The sequence below is a fragment of the Suricata suricatta genome, chromosome 3 (assembly GCF_006229205.1).
Source record: "Suricata suricatta isolate VVHF042 chromosome 3, meerkat_22Aug2017_6uvM2_HiC, whole genome shotgun sequence".
Taxonomy (NCBI): domain Eukaryota; kingdom Metazoa; phylum Chordata; class Mammalia; order Carnivora; family Herpestidae; genus Suricata; species Suricata suricatta.
In genome coordinates, this window is record NC_043702.1 from 127,134,723 (window position 1) to 127,157,874 (window position 23,152).

Genomic DNA, 23,152 nt, shown 5'->3' on the forward strand with positions numbered 1-23,152 from the left:
CAGGCTCTGAGCTAGCTGTCAGCACAGAGCCTGAAGCGGGGCTCGAACCCACGAATGTGAGATCTGACCTGAGCCGAAGCCGGAGGCCCAACCGACTGAGCCACCCAGGCACCCCTTCAATTAACCTCTTAAAAAATAATTAGTGGGTAGTATATTTATCAGCCCAATATGAATGTTTTGAAGAACTATTTGGCTGGATAAAAAACTTGGGCTAATAATCTTTCTTCCCATAGCTACCCAAATTCCAGATGTTGTTCCATTGTTTTCTAGCACTTATTGTTGAAGAAAATAGTCACCAGACAATAAGTTTTCAGAGATACTCATAGGACTTCTTTCCTTCTTTATAATTCAAAAATTATGCCTGACTGTATTTAGGTGCTGGAATCATTTTACTAATTTTACCTAAAAAGTGAGCAAATTTTGGTCATCCCCATGTGAGATCTTTTCTCAAATCAAGAAATATGTCCAATAATATCTTTCCTAATTTAATCTTGTTCCAATGGTTTGGTTCCAAAAGAAGCGCTTTTAATTATCTGGTAAAGCTGCTGCCTTCTATCATCTATATTCATAATGTTCTTTCTCATTTTTCCACATTTAGAGTAAGACTTTTATTGAAATAGAAGATCAAATGATGACAGAGAAGAGGTAGAAGATGGGCATCTCCTCTGAAGAGACCAATTAGATAAATGCACTGCCTCAGAGAGGAGAACCTCACTCTAAAGGTCTCTTTGACTGGACATAACCTCATGTCAAAGAACACAGCTTTGGGAATGGAGAAAGGACTGGATTCCAGCTTCTGGTTATGCCCTGACACCTGAACTGTGCACACAATGTGTGTATACATGACACACATCATGGTAGATGTGTAGACAGATCAGGTAGATGTCAGCTGACCTAGGCTAGGTAAGGCAGGGAGTGTCTACTCCATGGTTCCAGCTTCTCCTGGGGTATGAGCTATCATTTCATGACTTAGTTGTATGAGTAAATAAACCGTTTGTTTGCTTCAAGTAATTTCATCACTTACAACTAAAAGCAATTGGTAGGTCTGTACATATGATATAATCATTCCTTCAAATGCTACCAAATAAATACAGAAAATGCTGGAGTCCATGATTGGCTGAGGCAGAATAGGATGTGTGAGAACACCTTCTGTGAATACATTCTTAGGTAGCCTTACTGATGGGCAGAGAACATGTTAAGGAATAACCTGTGAGCTGAGGTTACACATATCTGCCAAAGCACTAGCTATCAGGACAATGAGTTCCTGAGATACCATCTCACAGTATCTTAGGGTTGGGAAAGAAGGCCATTTCCTTGGTTACAGGGACCAACTTAATAAGAGAGAGTACAGATATTTATATCATCTTGAACATTTAGAAGGGAAAAGACTTAGAAACAGATTTTCCAGTCCACAACAAAGTCCTTCCCTGGTTACTACTTAGACCCAGTGAATCAGTCTAGTCTCTGGGCCACAGCCTTTCCTCCCATATGGAGGGACCACCATGCAACAATCCATTTTTGTCAACTATTGGAAGGGAGGAAGAGAGGGAGGGAGGGAAGGAGGGAAATACAGTAAGGATAAAATACTGATATTAAAATGAAATTCCTCTTAGAGACAGCTGTATTTTACAAATGGGGGAAGGTGCCAAACTACTGGAATTAAGCTAAAAATATAAACTCCTAATTAGTTTCTGTATCCCCTATGCTTAGAAAAGTACACAGCATAGAGTAGGTTTCCTGAGTGGGAATATCCACATTGAATGCACGAGCATGAGCTGGGGAATAACTATGGTAGTGCCTAAGCAGTACTCCTGAAACCACGCCTCTTCAGTGAAGCTACCCATACCTGTTCCTCAGAGGCAGTGGACTTGTCCCTTGTGTCTCAACAGACTGCACACATCTCTATTAGCACTTATTATATCCACTGTAATATTTTCTTCCATGTATGTCCTCATTAGTTTATGAATTTTTATCTTTGTATGCACAACATCTGCCCACCTAAAGAGCTTATTAATCTTTAATAAATTAACAAACTAATGAAAGAAAGGAGGAAATGAAAGTTAAGTATAGAGGCAGACAATAGTCTGCCCAGATAACACATACAAAGAGGTAGCAGAGTTCATGTCACTCTGAGAGTTGAGACGTGGAGTTTGGAGCTGCAGTGGCTCACTCTGAGGACCCTTCTCCCAAGTCTGTTAAAATTAAGCAATGAAAGCATTCTATTCACTTGGAAATTGTGACAATTACCTTTTGCTGTTTAATAAACTACTCCCAATATTAATGGCTTAAAGCAACCCAAACAGCCATATATTTAGCTGTCAAGTTTGCAGGCTGACTGATTTGGATTGTGCTTAGTAGAGATGTTTGGCCAATTCTTAGCTTGGCTCCCTCATATGCCTGTGATCAGTAGATGTCAGCTGACCTAGCCTAGGTAAGGCTTGGAGTGTCTAATATCATCTTAGAACCAAAAGCAACCCATCCTTGCTCATCTCTTGGGGATGGAAGAGGAACAAGTACAAACACAGTTACATAAGCATTTCTAAGGCTCTGTTTTGAGTTACATCTGCTACCATCTCATTGACCAAAAGGATGAAGAACTGGGCCATTAATGCAACCTACCTAACTGCATTAATCTAATTGACTAATCTAATGAAGGGTCACTTATGTCTGTGAGAGCCAATAAATATTTTAAAAGCATATCACAGATATACCATTGTTTGGCACAGACATAAATACTTATTTCTGGGCAAAAAAAAAAAAAAAGTCCAAAGATTTCCTAGAAAGTCAAATCACCAAATCACAAAGTTAAATCTCCTTATATAAAACTAGAGGTGGTAATATATTAGTCAATAACTTGATAGGTCTAAGGTTTTGCCCTACATGGATTCTAATAAGTTAGCCTGCCATACATGCATGGATACTAGCAGAAGATACGAGACTGCTAGGCCAAAAACAAGAGTCATGTGATCACTCACAGCAATAGCAGCAACCAGAGTATCATCATTTTTGTATCAGTTTCCTGAGGCCAAGTCCCAGAAAGCAATGCTTAGAGGGCAAGTGACACTTGTGCACTGAGTGTGTTGCATTACTGGAAAGGAAAACTGAGCGTAAGAAACCCAAATATTATATCAAAGATAGGAAGCATGTCTGCCCTAGCTATGGAAAGAGACACCATCTCCATCTTCCAAGGCTTTGGCTATACAACATTACTGAAAAGATAGATAGGAATAAAGGTAGTCAGCTCGCCTTCTCACAATATGCACGAAAATGCAAGATACACATAAAGAGTTGGGTCCTAATAACATAAAATATAATTGTGGCCCCTTGTGTTGGCCTTGGCCAGAGCCAGGATTCATGTAGGGGTGTAATTTCTGTTTTTAGTATGTACACTAGCTACGGATACAGGGTCAAATGCATATATAAAATAGTATAGGACAAATATCAGTCAACCTCCATTCTACAATCTATGTTTACTAACTCTGAGTCCATGCTCTGCCATGGACTGGCTGGATAACTGAAAGCAAACGTCTATCTTTGAACCTCATTACCCCACATATAAAATAAAGGGTAGGTGCTTTCTCCACCTGCTAGATCCCCTACCTGGGTTACAGTACTCTCTCCTTGCAGCTGTGAGTATTACCTGGTTATCCTCTCTCCTATAAAGATGCTAAGTCACAGCCCCCTGCTCTGGGGGTGGAGACAATTACTAATTGAAGGGAGAGCGGTGTACAAAAATATGAGCCCCTTCCTTCAAGGTAGAATATCTCCATGGTGCAACTCCTGTTCCAGAGCTCCTGCGAAATCAAGATGAGAACAAATGCATGTTTAAGCTCTTTCCCTGCCCTATTTTACTTCCCTCATTCCCTTTCTCCCGAGAGCACTCCCCTCTATAAATCACTTGCATTCAGATTCCTGACTTGGACTCTGCTTCTAGGAAACCTAACCTAAGACAGAGAATAACAGCTGCCCCCGAGGGCTGTGGTAAAAGATGGAATTCAGAAGTAAAAGAGTTGTAGCAGTTTTCCTACCATTTCTGACTCTAGCTTTCAGAATTATTTTGTACCTTGTCTTGGTTTATACAGGTGATCTTCCCTCTTAAGCTCACCTTTCTTGGTCCACCCAGCTCAAAGATGTTCCACACCTCTACCTTCTGTTTAGATGGTCATGGTCTGTGCCAGGCCATGTCACACTCTGTGGCAGGCCATGTCACACTCTGTGGCAACCTATACCAGCAAAATTCTGGATCACTCAAAGAAGTTGTATAGCCTCCAAAATAAGCCATGTGACCTGCAGGGATGTATATATATATATGAAAGAGAGAGAGAGTCAGTGTGAGAGGGAAGGAGGAAGGGGGTGAGGGGAGAGAGAGAGAGAGAGAGCGAGCGTGCTTGTGAGCCGGAAACATTCCCTGCCATAGCAGTGCATATAACCACAGTACAGATAACATAAAGAAAAAAATAATTTGCCAGACTGAGTCTGGGAATTATGTCAGGAAAGACAGTTATTCACTGAGGCTGCTCTTTGCTTTCAGGTCACTGCACTTACCTGCTGCAACAATAATTTACACAAAAATCTATGCAGATAGGTAGATCTGTGCTTGGCAATGCCAATGCCCAGAAATCTGCATGCCATCTTCACTGGCACTGATGCCACAGTTCACGCTAGGTTGCTGCTTCCGGAGGAGTCTGCCGTCTTCTCTGGTTGCCATTTCCTAACCTATGTAGTAAACAGCTTGGGTGCAAGTGCTAAACCAGATACATGCTACCAAAACTTTGAGTCATTTTTACAGTTCTCTAATTTCTGTTTTAAGCACCACTCTGAACTCCAAAAGGAGTTCATATGACCTTTTTTCCATGATAAATGGCTGGTCCATCCCCAGAACTTGTCTTTGCCTCATATTTTTGCTTAGAAACTGCTCTTTTGCCCTCCCCACCCCCACCTGCTACCTCTCCCTTGAGTTCAATCAGCCCATTAGACTCAGGTTGTGCTTTTTCTTCTGACATTTTTACCACCTAAATACAGACTATTCTGGACACAATGTACTGAACCCTTCAATATAACACCATGAATGGCAACATTTTTTAGTAGTGCAGAAGCCGTGTCCCTGAAGTCAAACTAGCCAGCGGGGGGAGTCACAAGAGTCTAGCTGGAGTCCACAACTCCATCCTGCCTCCTCCTCCCTCACAGGTGCAGACAGAGCTGTGCCTAATCTGCACTAGCCAAAGAACTGGCATAATTACCAAGATCATAGGGGCGAAGCACTTCTTTCATAGACAGGCATGTGTCTCCAGCAGGGTCTCCAATCAAGCATGAGTAAAACAGCAAACCAACGGGAATGGAGTCACATCCTATCCACTCTTAATGGATTTGGGAAGAATATCTGGCTTCTCAACAGAGTCTCATTTTAGAAGTGCGGGAGCTTGTCCCCAGAATGCAAATGCTTCTACTTAGAGTGTTCTTTTGACTCAACAAGGCAGCATCTGCATATTGGGAGACCTGCTAGTACAAATTTATTTCAGAAGAGAAGAAGAAATTTGCGAGCAATTGGTGCTCAGAGTCATCTCGCTTCCCAGTGCCTCAGAGGGAATGAGAGCTGTGGCGGAGACAGACGCAGATGCTCCAGCGCGTCCTCATTTAGAACATTCACATCATCAGAACACAGAGATGCATTTCTTTGCCACTCTGAAATGCTGGGGGTGTTTTAATCTAAAAATATTTACTCTTTTGTCGGGCCTTAGAAAAATCAAGTTTTAAAATCCCCTTCTCTCCCCTCCCCCATTTCGGTAAACATTCACAGCAATTCACAAGCAGTCAGGGATGAATAGATTTATGGACTATTTGATGGAAACCAACACAGTGACAAAGGTTTCAGAATCAAGTTCTGGTAGTCAAGGAACAGAATTAAAAGTAAAACAACCACCTCCACAGCTAGTAACAAGACAAGGAATTGGCACCAAAGAAGCCGCCTCAGAGACATCAACACACAGCAGAAGAGCTTTTCTGTAATCTCATTTTACTTTGGTGTGTGAGCATGGCTCACATCCAAATCAAGACCCCTATTTATGCTGTCAAGAAGACATTTGTCCACATCAGCCTGGAAACCAGAAAGGGTCATGAAATATTGATGAGATTGTAATAATGGAAGGGGACAGTTTGCAGCGTCCACGAAGCAGCACAATATAAGAGTGCTTTGTGCACTGCTGTCCAAGAGGAAGTGACACTGTCAATGTATTTGGTACATGAAGAGCTGTGTTCTAGGGGGAAGCAAGGGCAATGTATCCTCTGCACATTTCCTGGGCAATTTCACCCACTCTTGTGGCTTCACTTACAGATACATGCTGGACATTGCCGCTTGGATAGCCCACAGACCTCTCACAACTTCTAAATCTAAATCCCAATTCAGTGCCTTCTCCTTCATGACCAATACTTAAAGTTCCTTCTTTCTTCAGTGCCATAACCAATCAACCAAATTCTATTAATTCATTCTCTGAAATAGGATTCAAACTCCATCTCCAATATGGGTCTCTCCATCACAAGTGCGACGACTTGATTCAGGCCTATCTCATGAATTACGTCAACAATCTTCTCTCTCTCTCTTTTTTAAGTTTATTTATTTATCTTAATAGAAGAGAGTGTGAGCAGGGGAGGGGTAGAAAACGAGTGAGAATCCCAAGCAGGCTCTGCACTGTTAGCGCAAAGTGGTTTGAACCCAAGAAACCATGGGATCATGACCCGAGCTGAAATCAAGAGTCTGATGCTTAACCAACTGAGCCACGCAGGCACCCCTGGCAACACTCTTCTAAATGGTTTGTCTCCATCAATTCAGTCTTCTTCAAACTTCTCACCCCATCATCCAAATGACTTTTATTTTATTGTTTTTATTTTTATTTATTTAAAAATGTTTTTAAACATTTATTTATTTTTGAGAGACAGAGAAAGACAAAGCATGAATGGGGGAGAAGTGCAGAGAGAGGGAGACACAGAATCTGAAGCAGGCTCCAGGCTCTGAGCTGGAACAGAGCCTGACACGGGGCTGGAACCCAAGGACTGCAAGATCGTGATGTGAGCTGAAGTCGACACTTAACCGACTGAGCCATCCAGGCACCCCTCCAAATGGCTTTTAAAACCACAAATAGGATGACATCCTAGCCCTGCAATGACTCATTACTGCCTTCAGGCTAACTCCCAAATGCTTTATAAACTATTCTCCCTCCTGCACAACTCCTCCCCTCACCCTTATCTCATCATGCCCCTCTTTGCACTCTATCTTCTACCATCCTGGACAATTTGCAGCTCCCGGGAGAAGCTGCTCACTCCTTCTTCACCACCTGCCCTGGCCCTTCTCTTCTCTTTTACTAAACTGGATCCTGGTCATTTTTCCAGACTCAGCTCAGGCACACCTGATCTACATCACCTTCCCACGGCATTATTTTACATTATATATCACCTATTGTAAAGAATCCCTCTGCCCAAGCTAGGATGTTGAAGATAGGTATATATGTTGTGTGTGATACATGACAGCTCAACAGGAATATGCTCAAGTAAAGATGTCTGGTCTTTTGTAGGATACGTGGTATATCTTGTAAAACTTTTCAAGTCCCTTTTTTTTTTTCTGAGCAACTTCAAATTACTATTCATGTGCCCAGTTACCTTGACATTGGGAAAAAAATCTACAAGGGAAGGCATAAAAAGTCCTAATACGAATAAAGCATATTTTTCATTATAAAAAAGAATCTGAGTAATCAGTTAAACTCTGTGCTTAATCACTCATCATATATCAATTCTAGGATTGCTTTCCCCAAGATGAACTGATGAAGATGAGGGGCTAAAAGGTCAAAGGAGAAGTCACACTCTGTACCATGGCATACAGCCTCAGGATGCAGGCGAGGTGAGCCTGCCAGGACCTGTGTCTCCTGGCTAACTAGCTTTAGGTGGCTTGCAACAGTTGAGCCAGCTCTGCCTAACATCAAGCCATGGGGGAAACGGTGGCCAGAAAGCAGAATGAAGCAACGGACATGCTGCCTGTTTCACCTCCATGGAAAGTGTTCAAAAGTTTACCTTTGATTTCCTCCTGATGCAGACAGGATCTCAAAGTAATACCTTCCATTCCTCTCACAGATGTTCAGTCAGTGGGAATCTATCAGAAACAAAGGAAGCTATCTATCTTTTCTACACATACCTATTGTTAGGAAACCTTGAGGGTCCTGTTAGCATTCCACTGGCTCTTCCCACAGTAACACAGCAGAGGTAGCCTTTCTGGATCTGACCCTAGGCATCTGGATACAGTATTGAAGGAAACCACAAACATGATAAGCACATTTATTTACATCAGATAATATCTTCAAATGTAGCAAATTATCTCCCCTACCAATGCCAAGTCTCAGCCTGGGGCTATGGGTCTATACAGAGAAGGAGCAACAGTTTCAAACTCTACTTCTTAGGTTAAAAGAGAAACATCCTACCATGAAGATGATTAAATATTAGAATTATTCATCTGGAGTGAGAACACAATCTCTTATTCCGAAAAGCTATAACAAGAGAGCTAGTCTACCTGTGATGCCAATTGTTGTCCTGAGACAAGGAATGGATTCTGTGGGCTCTTCGGATCTCTGCTAGCTGCGTGATTCTGTAAATCCTTCTATTTGAAGACTGTCAGATATACCAAATGATTGGTGTTTATTTTTCCTCTGATGGGGGGAAGAAAGCTAAAATTACTAGCATGTGCCTCATCTGAGGTCCAAGGTTTTAGGAATAAGAAGGCCTTTCCTTACCTTCTCAATGCCCAGTGGCCATCCTGTGGACTTGACTGACACTGCAAATGAGAGCTAGGAAAAGAATGATAAATCAGAAGAACATATGCAGTAGTATGTCTCCTAACACTGACAAGAAACACATTCGTGCCACCAGGTAACCTGTGTTGGCACATGATAATAACATGTTTGTTGCTAAAAATTTAATACTAAGATTTTAATGGAACCAAATACAAAATACAATGAGAAAAATGAAAGAAAACTGTCCAAATTTAGAGAGGGAGAAGGACAATGCCAGATTCTTTCACTGTTAGGAGAAAATAGAGAAGAAGAGATATTTTAGAAAAAGAATTCCATTGGGTAAAAGCATGACGCTTTATTTGCTTATTTATTATTTTGTTATTTAAAATTTTTCTTAACATTTATTCATTTTCGAGAGACAGAGAGAGACAGAGTGTGAGCAGGGAAGGGGCAGAGAAAGAGAGACATGGAATTCGAAGCAGGCTCCAGGCTCTGAGCTGTCAGCACAGAGCTTGAGGGGGAGCTCAAACCCATGAATCCTGAGATCATGAACTGAGCTGAAGTTGGACACTCAGCCAACTGAGCCATCCAGATGCCCCTTGTTACTTTATTTTTAATTAAAAAATTATTTTGGTAATCATTATTTATTTTTGAGAGAGATACAGAGTGCTAGTGGGGAAGGAACAGAAAGAGAGGGAGACACAGAATCTGAAGCAGGCTCCAGGCTCTGAGCTGTCAGCACAGAGCCTGATGCAGGGCTCAAACTCACCAACAGTGAGACCATGACCTGAGCCGAAGTCAGATGCTCAACTGACAGAGTCACCCAGGCACCCCTATTTTTAATTTTTAAATTTGTGTATATCCGGCACACCATGTTACATTACTTCAGGTGTACAACATAGTGATTCAACAAGTTTATACACTATGTTATGCTCACATTTAAAGGTTCATGAGGGAGGCTCTAAGAGGCCAATAAAAAACAAAATTCTTAGTATTAGGAGGAGGAGCTCACTAAATTTAAAGACATATTTATGGATGTTTGACCATGATGACTAGAGTCCTACAAAATGTGAAATCATTAATATATTCTATTCTCAGCATTGTATGTTTAATATTGCATATTTGCATATTTGGATACCCTTACATCTATTCAGTAATTACTGGCAATGAGCCGAAGTATCACTGGAAAAATATTCTGCTGTTATGAGCATTACTTTAAAAACATAAATTAGAGGTTAAAATATATGTGTCTGACAAATGTATATGAAATATTACATCCAACTGGTAAGAGAATTTGTTTTAATAAATCCTTGAGTTTGTAATGAATCTCCATTTTGGGACTTTCAAAGTACTGTTCTAACATTATTTGTTAATTGCCACAAAAGCAAAATTTGGAAGGCAAAGGAACGAATTCAAATTTCAGGTGAGGTAACAGAGTGCTGACCCGAAATCCCTGGCTTTGCTTCTCCCTCAGTAAGATGGGGGTTTTGAAGAACAATAACTGAGAAGATGAAGAAGAGAAGACCATTCTATCCCTTGGTAACCTGTTCTGCCACTTTCCCCAGTCTCCGTGAACTTAGCACCCGGTCTTAAAGAGCACCAGGGATTTGGAAATCCTGGACAAGTTCCTAATCAGTTCAGAAGGTATGACCCTATTTTAGAGATCTGCCAAACCTTAGCCTCTCTTACAGTCTGTGCCCAATCATTACACTGTTCCGCAACAGCTAAAAACCTCCAGCCACAGAATGGCTAAATAAACTCTAGGAATGCTTTCCTGTGAACGTCTATGCAGCAGTTATAAATAACAACAAAATCCAAGTGTATTGACATATAAAGATCTTTGAGACATATTTGCTGTGGTAGAAAAAGCATGTTACACAGTGATATATACATTATGACATTATTCATGTTAAAAAACACAAACGACACTATATCTTGCACATAACTGGTTTATTGGAAAATCTGATTTATTGCAATACAGATATGAAATTGCTTTATCTTTTTTTCCAATCACTACCTTTAACTGGACTGAGTCTCCTCCTTCTATCCCTTAATGATGTGTGGGACTGCTTCCATAGCTTTCCTATTATTTTTGCATATTTAACAGTCCAGGTTGGCCTTCTACATTTATCCTGGTTTAAATAATCTATCTCACACCCTTCGTCCCCGCTAGTTCAGCCTGACCCCAGCTGGAGAGACCTGGAATGGGGAGGAGGAGGATGCCTGGCTTATTCTTTTGCTGCTGATCTTCTTCCTTCCTCTTCTAGGTCTCTCTCATCCCTCTAGTGATCAGGAGAAACAGAATTGGAGCCTTAATGCCACTGAATTGGCCAGCATCTTTTGTGAGGACCATAAGTGATTTCTTCCTTAAAACAGATTAAAAGCTCTGATTTGACCTCTCCTGACCCACTTTCCTAGAGGTTCAGACCTGATTCTCTTGCTGTCAGAGTCCCCTCTCATGGAAGCCAGCCATGTTGGTCAGGGTAACAACAGGGATGTTGAAAATACCTTTTTCTGTGTCTACCTGGGTCACAGAAAACTCATCCTTGCCAAACCAAGTAACATGTAGCTGCTTCACTGTGCCCTCTACACAATTCTCTTTTTACCCTGCTTAAATCAGTGCTGAGTGAAGACCGACAAGTCCATACCATCAGCAGATGTCCACCTAGGGCATTAGGAGCCAGTTTCTTCTTGTAACAATCTTTAAATATAAAAGTGGTTCTCCTGAAGACTTTTTCCTTTCACTTGAGTACCTCTTCTGATTCCCCAAAGAGAAAAAGGGAACACCCATAGTCCTCTCTCTCTCTAAACCAACAAAGCATATCTTCACTTCCTTTCTTACACATCTGGAGCAGAGACCTATTGGGTGATGGTAGCAGGGTCAGTTCTAAAGCTTCTTTGAGAATCCTTCAGGGAGGTTCTCAGAGCCTCCTCAGTTGCACTCACATTCAACATCCTATTACATATAGCTATATGTTCATTAAAACTAATTGATAGTTTTCTCCTCTAGGTAGGGAAATGGGATGATGGGTGATGGTAAATGGACTTTAGTTTGTGGAGGGTTTTTTTAATGTTTATTTTTGAGAGAGAGACAGAGACCTTTAGCACATGTGAGTGCATGAGAGAGGGGCAGAGAGAAAGGGACAGAGAGAATCTGAAGGAGGTTTTACACCATCTGTGCAGAACCCAATGTGGGGCTCAATATCATGAACCATGAGATTATGACTTGAACCAAAATCAAGAGTTGGACGCTTAACCAACTGAGCCACCCAGCCAACCTCGTCTATAGAGTTCTGTAGAATGTTTTCATATACTTCATTCATGAATACAAAAGAATAGTGACTGATTCTAGAGATACCATGGATGGTTTAACTAAGGTAGCCAAAGTTAAAATCTTAACAGTGACCACCATATTGAGCTAAGTATCAATGACTCTATACTAATAAAGCTTCTCAAAGTTTGATTGAGGAGTTGCATTTTCTCCAAGAGAATAGCTGGCACGTGAAGCCACAGAACACGGCAGACTCTTCACCCACATTGCTGCTAATGGGACACAGACTACAAGTCATTGTTCCCCTCCATGTTCCACCTGCTACAAGTCTGTGTGATCATCTGCTAGACTCTAATGAGAGCAGCAGAAACCCTGCAGGGTGGAAGGGGCAGTCTGGCAAGAGCATACAGAGGGAGAAAATAGCCTTGTTCTGCCATGCTGAGTGCCACATGGAGTTACCACTTGCCGAGGTTTCCTGACGAGCATTTAGAGGGCTGAGAGGGGGCTTAGTCAACATGCGAGACGCCTGGTACACTCGCCTGCATGTTACTGCACATATTCAAATAAGAGAAGGTCCCCGAGGCACCTCTATTGGCAAGGTGAGGAAGCAATATAGCCAGCTTCTGCCAGGGTGGCAATGGGCATGTGAAAACATAGTTTTTATATCTTTGCCAAGACCTAAGAATCTCAGTAGGTATCTGGAAAGGAGAGGGCTCTAACACCTCTGGCAAGCTTCATGGACATTGGACAGATGAGTCAAAAGGGTAGGATTAAAAAGAGAATTCTGAAGGTTTCAGATAACAGTACATATAATGTGATTTTGGTTCAAGACAAGTTTACTCTAGAGAGGACAGCTCTCTAAAACCTGTCCAAAATTTCCCACATGACCTGTTCTTTAACATCAAATTACCAGAGAGCTGTGATCTTCTTGTTTTAGAAATTACAACATAGGCTCTTTCATTCTTAGCCTGGCTTTCCATTCCATACGATCTGGCTTTCCATTATGCTACCTCTTTGACTTAAGACATACAAAACTTAGGGTTGGAAAGGAATTTCAGAGATAATCCAGTACAGCCATCTCATTGTACTGATGGGAAAATGGGAGATGTGAAGGTAGCTGCCTGAGGGGTCACTGTGTTGTAGCAGGAGAGGCAGTACTAGATCCAGCTCCTCAGATTCCCAAGTCCATTATCTTTTTGCCACAAAATTTTGCCCCTAGTAGCACAAAGGAGTAGTTCTGAAAGGTCTGATTTACCTAGATGATTATGGTTCTTCAAAGTCAGTGCTGATGGTAGAGAATAATGAAGTTCCCTAAATGTTTACAGATGCTCACACACAATATCATTTGTTTGCAACTCTGATAAGCAGGCCGCAGAGCCAGTATGAGATCCATTTTGCAAATATGGCCACTGAGTTCAAGAGATTATTTGGTTTGCCTAAACTCGTGCAGAAACTGTCAGTTTTGACTCTTAGTTTAACTTTACTTCCATATCATCAATCACAAGTCTTTATTTTTTCCACAAAATTTTAACATCATAATTGACTGCTTTACACCTGAACTTGATGTTTTATTCATCTCCACATGGATAAACCACAGATCAAGCATGTGCTTATTTTCGGATGTGTCTGCTAGAATTTTATTATGAGAATATGGTGTATTGAAATTAACAGCCAGAAGCCACACTGACTCAAAGAAGTACAATATGAGCCTGCTTTGCATTTTCTTAACTTGGGCTAGATGCCTTTGGGGAAAGATTTTAATCTCTGCACACTCAGAAATACAATAGGAAGAGCGTGTTCCGTGACCTACAGGTGGCTGTTTCCAGCATTTTCCCTCTGCTGCACCCCTCAGAGGCTTACACCCACCTTCCACTCCTTGTTCACCATCCATCCACAAAGGCACCCTCAGTTGGCTCTGTGAACAGTAAAATAGGCTAGCTATATCAGGCAGACCTTGATACACGGCTTGCTCAGCCTCTGGCCCCCACTGCTTCTTACCTTCAATACACACCACTTGGCCATATTAATTTTTGTCACAGGGGGGAGATTGGTCAGTGAAATCTAAATGGGCTTTTCCTATTTATTGATACAATTTCATGGCAAGAGCAATTTTCAGAGCTTATTTTCCACTCCATTGAATCCCATGTTACTGCAAATGAATATATTCCTTGGTCAGTGCAATGGCAAAACACAGTTGTAAGTGCTTTATGCTTCATTTGGATAAAGAGTTCAGGATATTACCAAATATAAAAGGAAGTTAAGGGCCATATTTCATTAGAAAGCTGTCTCCCCTGTTAATAAAACCTGATGTTGGTGGTAGATGTGTAAAAAAATCAGAGCAGGGACTTGTAGCTCTGGTTGGCATTCAATAAGGCAGTGCAGTGGTTCCAAACACTGACTGAGAAGTGCGCCACTTCTCCAGTCACACCAATATCAACGGCCCCCAACTCAGGAAGAAACTGGATTGTGAGCTGGATATTCCACAGAAAGCTGAAAATCCAGACTCCAGGCTGAGGTGTGTTCTTGCTCAGATAATGGCTTTGCAGCCATTAAAGGAAGACTCGTGCAGTTATAGGAGGTAATGGGTAAGCCTGCGTGGGCTGATGTGTTGTGGCTTTAATAAATGACCTAGTGGATGGGCTTCTGGTATTTTTTCTGTTTCTTGGACACGGAAAAAGGTGGCACCATCTCATTTCTCAAATGAGAAAACTTAGGAGCTGTCCTAGGCGAAGTTGGCGAATTCAGACTTTTATAAAAACTAGGTCACTCTCAAATTAAAGGCTTCCCAATGTCACAAAGGGGGAAGAGAAAATTTCTTTCTGTATCTGGACCCATAACCTAGTCTTTTCTGTACCCTCTCTCTCTATTGAATGATCCATATCATAACATCCTCCACCAAATTACAGCCAGTTCACAACTGAAGCTGGTAGCTCATTTTATTCAGCCACCAACTCTTGAGAAACCATAGAAGTTATTCACTTTTATAGGTGATACAAAGAATACCTTCAAAATCTAGGACATGAACATCCCTTTTCATCAGTTGCTTGACAGGTACATTAGATCCCATACTCTACCTTCACTGAACTTCTCTGAAAATTCCAAGTTCAGGTCAAGAGTTCTATCACTGGCCTCCTTCTCATCACCCAATGTTAGGCAGATTCATGGGCCCAGCCCTGCTCCTGACCTCCACATTACTGTTTCCTATCTTGGCAATAATGTTTCATCCAAATTTCCATTTCTAATGCTAAAGCTATTATATGTCATCAAACTCATTTTCATGTCACCCAAGAAAGTATGAGGCCTCCTCATCTGTAGACCAATGCCTTATCCACCTACTTGCCTCATTTGCTCATGCCAAGAAAGCAGCTTCAAACCCGAGCCTAAGCTGAAAGTCCATGTCCCAGGATCAATTCTCAATGTAGTAGGTAACTGCTATGGAGAGTTCTGAGCCCTGAAGCATTCTATGCGAAGCTGGCGAAGTCTAGATTCTGCCTTTTCTCTTGTGCTCACCCTGAAGCCTTTATCAGGTTTCATCTGCACACACATTCTGATCCTGGATATTGAGGCCTTCTGTGGTCAGGTTTCTGCCTGTGCTCTCTGTCCAACTAGGCTTTGTGAATATCAAGCCCACCCTTCCAACTCAGGCTCCCCACCTGTGCTGTGCCCCCCAGCATGTCCTAATCCTTGACACACTGACCTTGGCTGCAAATCTTGGCTCTGCTACAAGTGTTCTAAATTCTCTGGACCTTATTTTCTTCATATTCTACCTGGTCTTTACTTAGTGTTCAAACGTGGCAGCTGATGCCGAGTCTCTTACATTATTTCCTACCAGTCACAATTCACCAGAGAAACACCAACCAGAATTAACTCTTTGGTTCAGAATTTAGTGAGTTTGATTTACCAAGCTCAGTAGCTTGGAAATATTCACATCAAAGCTAGTTTGGAGCTAGATTTCATTCAGATTTGGATTTAACACCTTCATTCTGGAAAATTTGTATCTTTACTTAGGTGAGATTGTTTGCCGGGAAGTTTTCCCTTGAGTTTTAGTTAAAGGCATATTTTAAAAGTCCAAAATAATTTTTGTCTAAACTAAGAGCAAAAAACAATTCAGCTATTTTTTTTAAATCAAAACTTGATCAGCACAGGCAAAGCCTTCTTTGCAGAGTTAATGTAGATGCATTAACACTGGGTCTCACACACATTGGTCTCCTTTTTCTTTTCCCGATTAGTCTCCCTAATTATTATTTTCTATTTTTCTTCTTTTACTTAGCCCCTGTGTTCTCTTATTTCAGATGAGTGAAGTAAAAATAAGGTCGTTAAAGAACTCTTGAATATCACCAACATCTGCCCAGATAATCTATCTATAGTTTTAAAGTATTTTTCCAGTATTCACAAATTCATTCATACACTGTTTCCAAATTGGCATTTATTAAGCACTCACCATGTACCAGGCATTGAGCTGTGTTCCAGATTCTCAGCATTCTTGACCTGAAGACTTTCCCTCTGTAGGGGAGATGAAGGTGTTAAAGGTGTTTCATGCTATTTATTAAGTGTGGAAGGACACTAAAATGACTCTTTGATATAAACATATGGAAAGCTCAGTTTTTTTAGGTGAAACCCAAAGTCACAATTTAGAGGCTGATACTTTATACACCTAGTCATCAACTACCTTATGTGAGGAGTTCTATATTTTCTTGAAGAGCTAGAATGTGCTAAAAAGTCTAATGAGAAAAGAAACATACATGTAAAAGTCAAGGAGAAGAGCTGTCAAGATGGCAGGATGAAGCTCAGACCATGAAGGGACTGTGAGCATCAGCAGAGGGGCACTGGTTACAGAGGTGGGTGGGCTTCTCCTCAGCAAAGGTGAGGAATGGCAGAGAATGGTGACAGACAAAATAACAGAACATTATTTGAATGCTTGGAATTTAGACCACCTTTGGGTTAAGGGAAAGAAGAAACAAATCCTAAACTGACTCTTTAGATAAAAAATCTTGAGGAGGAAAATGGTACAAGAGACTTTGTTTATCTTAAACAGATAAGATTAAAATTCCTCCCATTGGTGGAAGTTCAGATACAAGACTGAGGGTCAATTCAGATATAGGGATATAAAGTTCCATTTGCACAATGGAGTCTGTAATTATTAAATCCATATCGTCTACATAACCTTAGTGGTTTTTAATATAATAAATGGTGAGCACTTTGGGAGAAAAGTATGGTCTTGTTCACCTTCTGAAGAGTGAGCAGAGTATAAATTTTGGGAATAAGTTCATATGATGTTTGAGTTATTTATTGCTCTGTCATTTATTGGCTATAAACTTTTGGAATCTCTATTTTCTCATATGCAAACTACAGACCATGTAAGTTACCATACATCAAGGATGTGATGAAGATTTAATTAATGTATGGGAGGTATCTGGTACTCAATCAGTTAATATTTTCTTTTCCCCCTGTATCTTTTCTTTTCCCAGCACACGGCAAAGAACATAACACATACTAGATACCCAACAAACACACGGCTTTCCCCTGCCGGTAGCACCCTTCTGGGTTGTATTACCCACCATGATCCTAGAACAGCATCTCCCTGCTCTTCCCTTAAACATTTCAGGTAGATCTTAATTAGACTCATTATGTCTTGCCAGTCAACAATAAATTGCTATGGTTATTATTCCCATGTTGTAGACCAAGAAACTTCGGCACAAAATGGTTCAGGAACATCCTCAAAGTAACATAGCTAGTAAGATAGTGGAACCAAGATATTTCTAACTCCAGAGCCCATACCTCTAACAAATTTCCTCTCCTGATTCCAGGTCCATCCAATTCCCAGCTCATACTTCTCTCACACTGCCACACTCCTCCCTCCCACAGATCAGTTTTTCTTCTTATAAATTCCTCATTTGGTCTGAGATAGTTTTGACAAAGTTAAACTTTAAGTTCCCAGGGGAAGAACTTTATAATTCTGAGCTCTACAAAGCACTATGGCACGCAGCCATCTTTCCAAATTTCTGCTACATCAGCCAGTAAGCTCTTAGTGAGAACCAATATTTGGTATTGAGTTCTGAAGGATTTTGGAACTGTAACTGAAGATCTTGAGCCATGAAGACAGATGGGACACTGAAGTTAGCCTAATCAATGACATGCAGTTCCCTTAGACTTTTATTTTATTCATGGAGAGTGAAGCACCGCTCAGGAGCTGTGGTGTGATGGAGCTTGGCAGTCCGATTCAAAGAAAGAGAAGAATCCAAAGACAACTTGCTCTTTGAACAAAAATTTCCTAGAATATTTTATAAGAGATGATAATCAGTAATGTTTCCTTCTATACTTTAAATATTAAAGTGAGGATCTCTCATCCAGTAAGGCTAGCCATTTCCAGTACAAGGCAAACTCCAAGAAAGCAGGACCCATTGTCCATTATCTCTCATGTGCCCAGCACAGGACCTGACACATTGTAGGTTCTCAATAAATACTCATTGGAATAATGATCAAATGAATTTTACTTCTCATTTTGAAAACTCTGACTCAGAAACATTGCATTCTTTCTCAGTTGACTCAATTTAGCTGTAGGGGATTGGTAGTGCTGGTGGTGGGAAGGGAAGGGATGTGACAGGCATTACCAATACTCTGTATCAGGCACAGTGCTTCCTCTACATGATATTATTTAGTCCTCATCACAATCCTATGATGTAGATATTAGCACTCCTTTTTACAGATAAGAAATGGATCTCAGGGAGGTAAGGCAATGAGCCCAAGATAGCACAGCCAGAAATGATTTCTAAACCAATGTTTCCACCGTACTTGGGGAGCAGTTTTCATGAAGGCAAAGAAACTGATGAATAATCAAGGTTTGCTTCCTTCTTAACATTGCTATTAGATACAGAGTTTGAACTAATTATCATTCATACTAAGCACATTTTGAGCACTTACTGTGTACCAGAAATTGTAATGCTTTACTTAAATTAGTACATTTGATTATTTCAGCATCCTGTGAGGTTAGTGATGTTAATGTTTTTATTTTATGGACAATGGGTAAAATTTTTGAGGCAAAAACCAACTTGTCTAAGGTCATATATCTGATAGGCAGTGGCCCACTTTTCATATCCAGGCAGTTTGTCCAGTGCCCAAGCTCTTGGCCACATTGCTACATCTTCTCTCCAAAATCCACCCCCACTGGAAGTGTACTAGGATCATTCTAGGGCAACCAAAGTGTAGTTGGTCTCCACAGCCACAATGAAGGGCACCCCTAAAGCAATGATCACATTCTAAATGTTCATCACCAACAAAGTAACCCTGTGAAATTCTGGGTTATTTTGAATTGGTAAGTTCTTGCCCTTTAATAAATATATGCATATTAAGTGGTGATTTCTTAGCATAACTCGGCTTGGAATTTTACTACCTTTAGGGTGTCATTTCTTTTTTCTTTAGCTTTCTTTTTGTTTACTTGCTTTAGTTTTGGGGTTTTAAAAAATTGTTTTAATGTTTGTTTTTGAGGGAGAGATAATAGTAATAGGGGAGGGGCAGAAAGAGAATGAGACACAGAATCTGAAGCAGGCTCCAGGCTCTGAGCTGTCAGCAAAGAGCCTGACACGGGGCTCAAACTCATGAACTGTAAGACCACGACCTGAGCCAAAGTCAGATGCTTAACCAACTGAGCCACCCAGGTGCCCCTTAGTTTTTGTTTTGAGGAAGACTCACAGTCATTGATTGCACCAAGTTTTATCAGTGCATGCTGATAATTCTGTCCAAAGTCACTATATGCACACCTTTTAGAGAATCAGTGATGCAGTCTGGCCCACTGGCACATTACACTCTAAAGTGGCTCAGGATGTGAATCAGACAGAATAGCTAAAATTCTAGAAGCATACAGTATCATAGGCATACTCCTCTGAGAAAATAAGAGAAGACCAGAGTCTGGTGGAGATGAAGCAATCAAAGTGCAGAAGAATCTTCCTTCAATTTCCTCATCTATCCACTTGCCAAAAATCTCTACTGCTGCCCTGCCCTCAAAGATAAAAGTGAAAGTCATCTCTAAACAGGAGACTGAAATTTAATTTTTCTGGTGACCTATCATGTGAATACAATAAATAATACCTTTTTAATTTCTTTATTGTAACTGTAATTGTAATAAATACAGGGAATGGCATTTTTCATTCAACTCTCAAGAGTGAGATTTAACCAAATTACGCTGGGGATGTGTCTAAAATTATTTTCCCTTATGGAGAGCCACTACTTTTTGAAATCAAGGGCACTGGCAAGCAAGTGAAGCCTTAGCAATTAACCTGGAGTTGAAGAAGAATGTAACAGGCAGGTGTTTCCTTTTAAACTAGTCCTATTCCTGAGTCAGGCCAAACAGAAGCTATAATGAAGGGATTCTTCTTCATGGGCTGTTCTAGTAACACTGCTGGAATAAGAACAGGCATTCTCTACAAGACAACATGCTACACCAAGAATTATCAAGTGGGGGTGCCTAGGTGGCTCAGTCAGTTAAGCCTCCGACTTCAGCTCAAGTCATGATCTCACATTCGTGGGTTAGAACCCCATGTCGGGCTCTGTGCTGAAAAAGCCTGCTTCCGATTCTGTGTCTCCCTCTCTCTCTGCCCCTCCTTGCTTATGCTCTGTCTCTCTCTGTCTCAAAAATAAATAAAACATTAAAAAAAAAAGAATTATCAAGTGAACCACACACTCACAAAAACAAATGGCTACTCAGAAAGAAACATTAGGAATACTAATCCCAGTGAGTAGAACAAGCCAAAGGCTGACAGGTCTACAAACCCAGCCATATTCTCTTCTCCAGCATTCATAAATCGTATTGAATTGGATGTTAATAAACACTGTCCCTGTCTTGAAGTAACCACATGACTTTGGACAAGCCACTTCACCTCTCTGGGTCTCCTTTTCCTCATCCATAATGAGAGGCGACTGGATTTTTAGATCAAATGGATGGTCATGGACCTCTAGTTCTCAAACATACTATGATTCTAAAGACAAGCACGTTGTTTCATTTATGTTGATTCACAAATCCATATTTATGCACATAACTTGAAGACACTGAGCCATTTTATATTTTTAGCAAAATAATGTCTAAATACACCAACATGTCTCACATTAGGGATCATAGTTTGGAGGGCAGATTTTGTGTTTTTACACTAGTAATGAGTAAGATTATTTAAAAGTAAAGTGATACAGGGGGCACCTGGGTGGCTCAGTCAGTTAAGCATCTGACTCTTGGTTTTGGCTCAGGTCATGATCTCATGGTTCATGGGTTTGAGCCCCATAACCAGATCTGCACTGGCAGCGCAGAGCCTGCTTGGGATTCTGTCTCCCACCCCCTCAAAATAAATTAACAAACATAAAAACCCCAAAGTGATGCATTTGGAAAGGGAAGTGGTCTGAAAGGATGGAGGAAGGAAGTATTATTGGTTTAGATGTCCAGGAGGCAGGCTTGTAGCTGTCAGCAGCTGCCACTAATCAGCAGGTGACCTATATCTGTAATGTATTATTTACTACTGATGTTCGTCCAACCTGTTGGAAGCAGATACATGCAGTTCCTATCCTGAGGAGTAGATCAAGGACAGTGATAAGTAATATTGACTTAAGTCACTGTCATCAGTTCTAACTAAAACATAAGCACTGGGTCAATTTAACAAGCACATCGACCAACACAGCACAATGTCCGCACAAGGGACTTGATGCTATTGAGAGAGGATACAGATTTTTCCTAAAGCTTTGCTGAGCCTTACAAGAGATGGTTTATGGGCAGAGGATAGGGTTAGCTTTGCTGAATGTACAAGATACATGCTACATTGCAGACAGGCTTTCTTTCTTACCATGTTACCAACGTTGCTTACATAAGTTCATGAAAATTAAAGGGTTCATTGAGTTAATATCAAGAATTATGAAAGTACTTGAACCCAGGAAGAAGACCATAAATATAGCCACTACTATTCTGAAGCCTAGACTGTATCACTACAGTGGTCCCTAGTGTGCTATTTGGCATTCCTTTTAATTTCCCTCCAGTTGTAATGAGATATGCAAGGTTTATAATACAGTAAATGTATAATTAAATGCAGATGATACGGCATTCCTGGCAGAACGACTCAAGATGCTGGATTGACACTACAAAATACCATGACCACCACCTTGAACACAGATTTGTTGTTCAGGGAGACAAAATCTATAGGAAAATGGCTCACTTACAAAAGTCCAAGCTGTTAATTCTAGTATTGATTGGTAACCTTAGCCATTTCAAGCACCTTTTATTCAGTCATTCATTTAACAAATATTTGTTGGAGGCCTCCTATGTGTCAGGCACCATGCTGGGCCCTGTACATAACAATATCCAGCCACATGCACCTAACGTTCTATAGGGGAGGCAGACAGTAAGCAGACATATTAATATGCAGAAAAGTTACATATCAGGATATGCTCTAACCAGAAAACAAGCAAGGAGATGCTATAGGAACAACAGAGAAAGGGAGCATTTCTGGCCTATGTTATAAAACAAATTGGATGATTGAAGAAATTATCTAAAGAAACTGGTACAAGCCTGTTGGCTCCCCTATCTGAATCATGAAGGACACAGTCCTGGTCCATGCCACTGTGGCTGTCAGGAGGGCTGGGGTAAAGCCTGGAATATAATCAGTTTTCAAGGGGAGACAGCATGATACCCAGGGTTATGAATCAAAACACCTGTACTCAATTTTTGGTTCTGATAATTGTTAACTATATTTTTGGACAAGTTAACTGCTTCAATGAATGCTTTTCTCATAATCAAAGTGGGATAATGCCTGTTTTGCTTATTTCTATCATGATGGTGTAGGGAATAAATTAATATGAAACTCTAAAGTGCTCTGCAAATGTCAGTTGTGTAATTATTAGGTAAACCCTAAGAATTTTCTATCCTATCTCATAACCTTCCAGATACCAGCCATGGAGACATTACCCTATTCTTTTCTTTCTTTATCTATAAGATGCGAGGAATATAAACCTGGCCTTCTAGCAAAACGTGTCCCCTGACATACAGTGTGCACAAACTTCAGTCAGCAAGCAGAAGAGGGGGTGCTAAGTGCTCTGCACATCAGGAATTGGGAATATGTGTATTAGTCAGTTGTTTGTC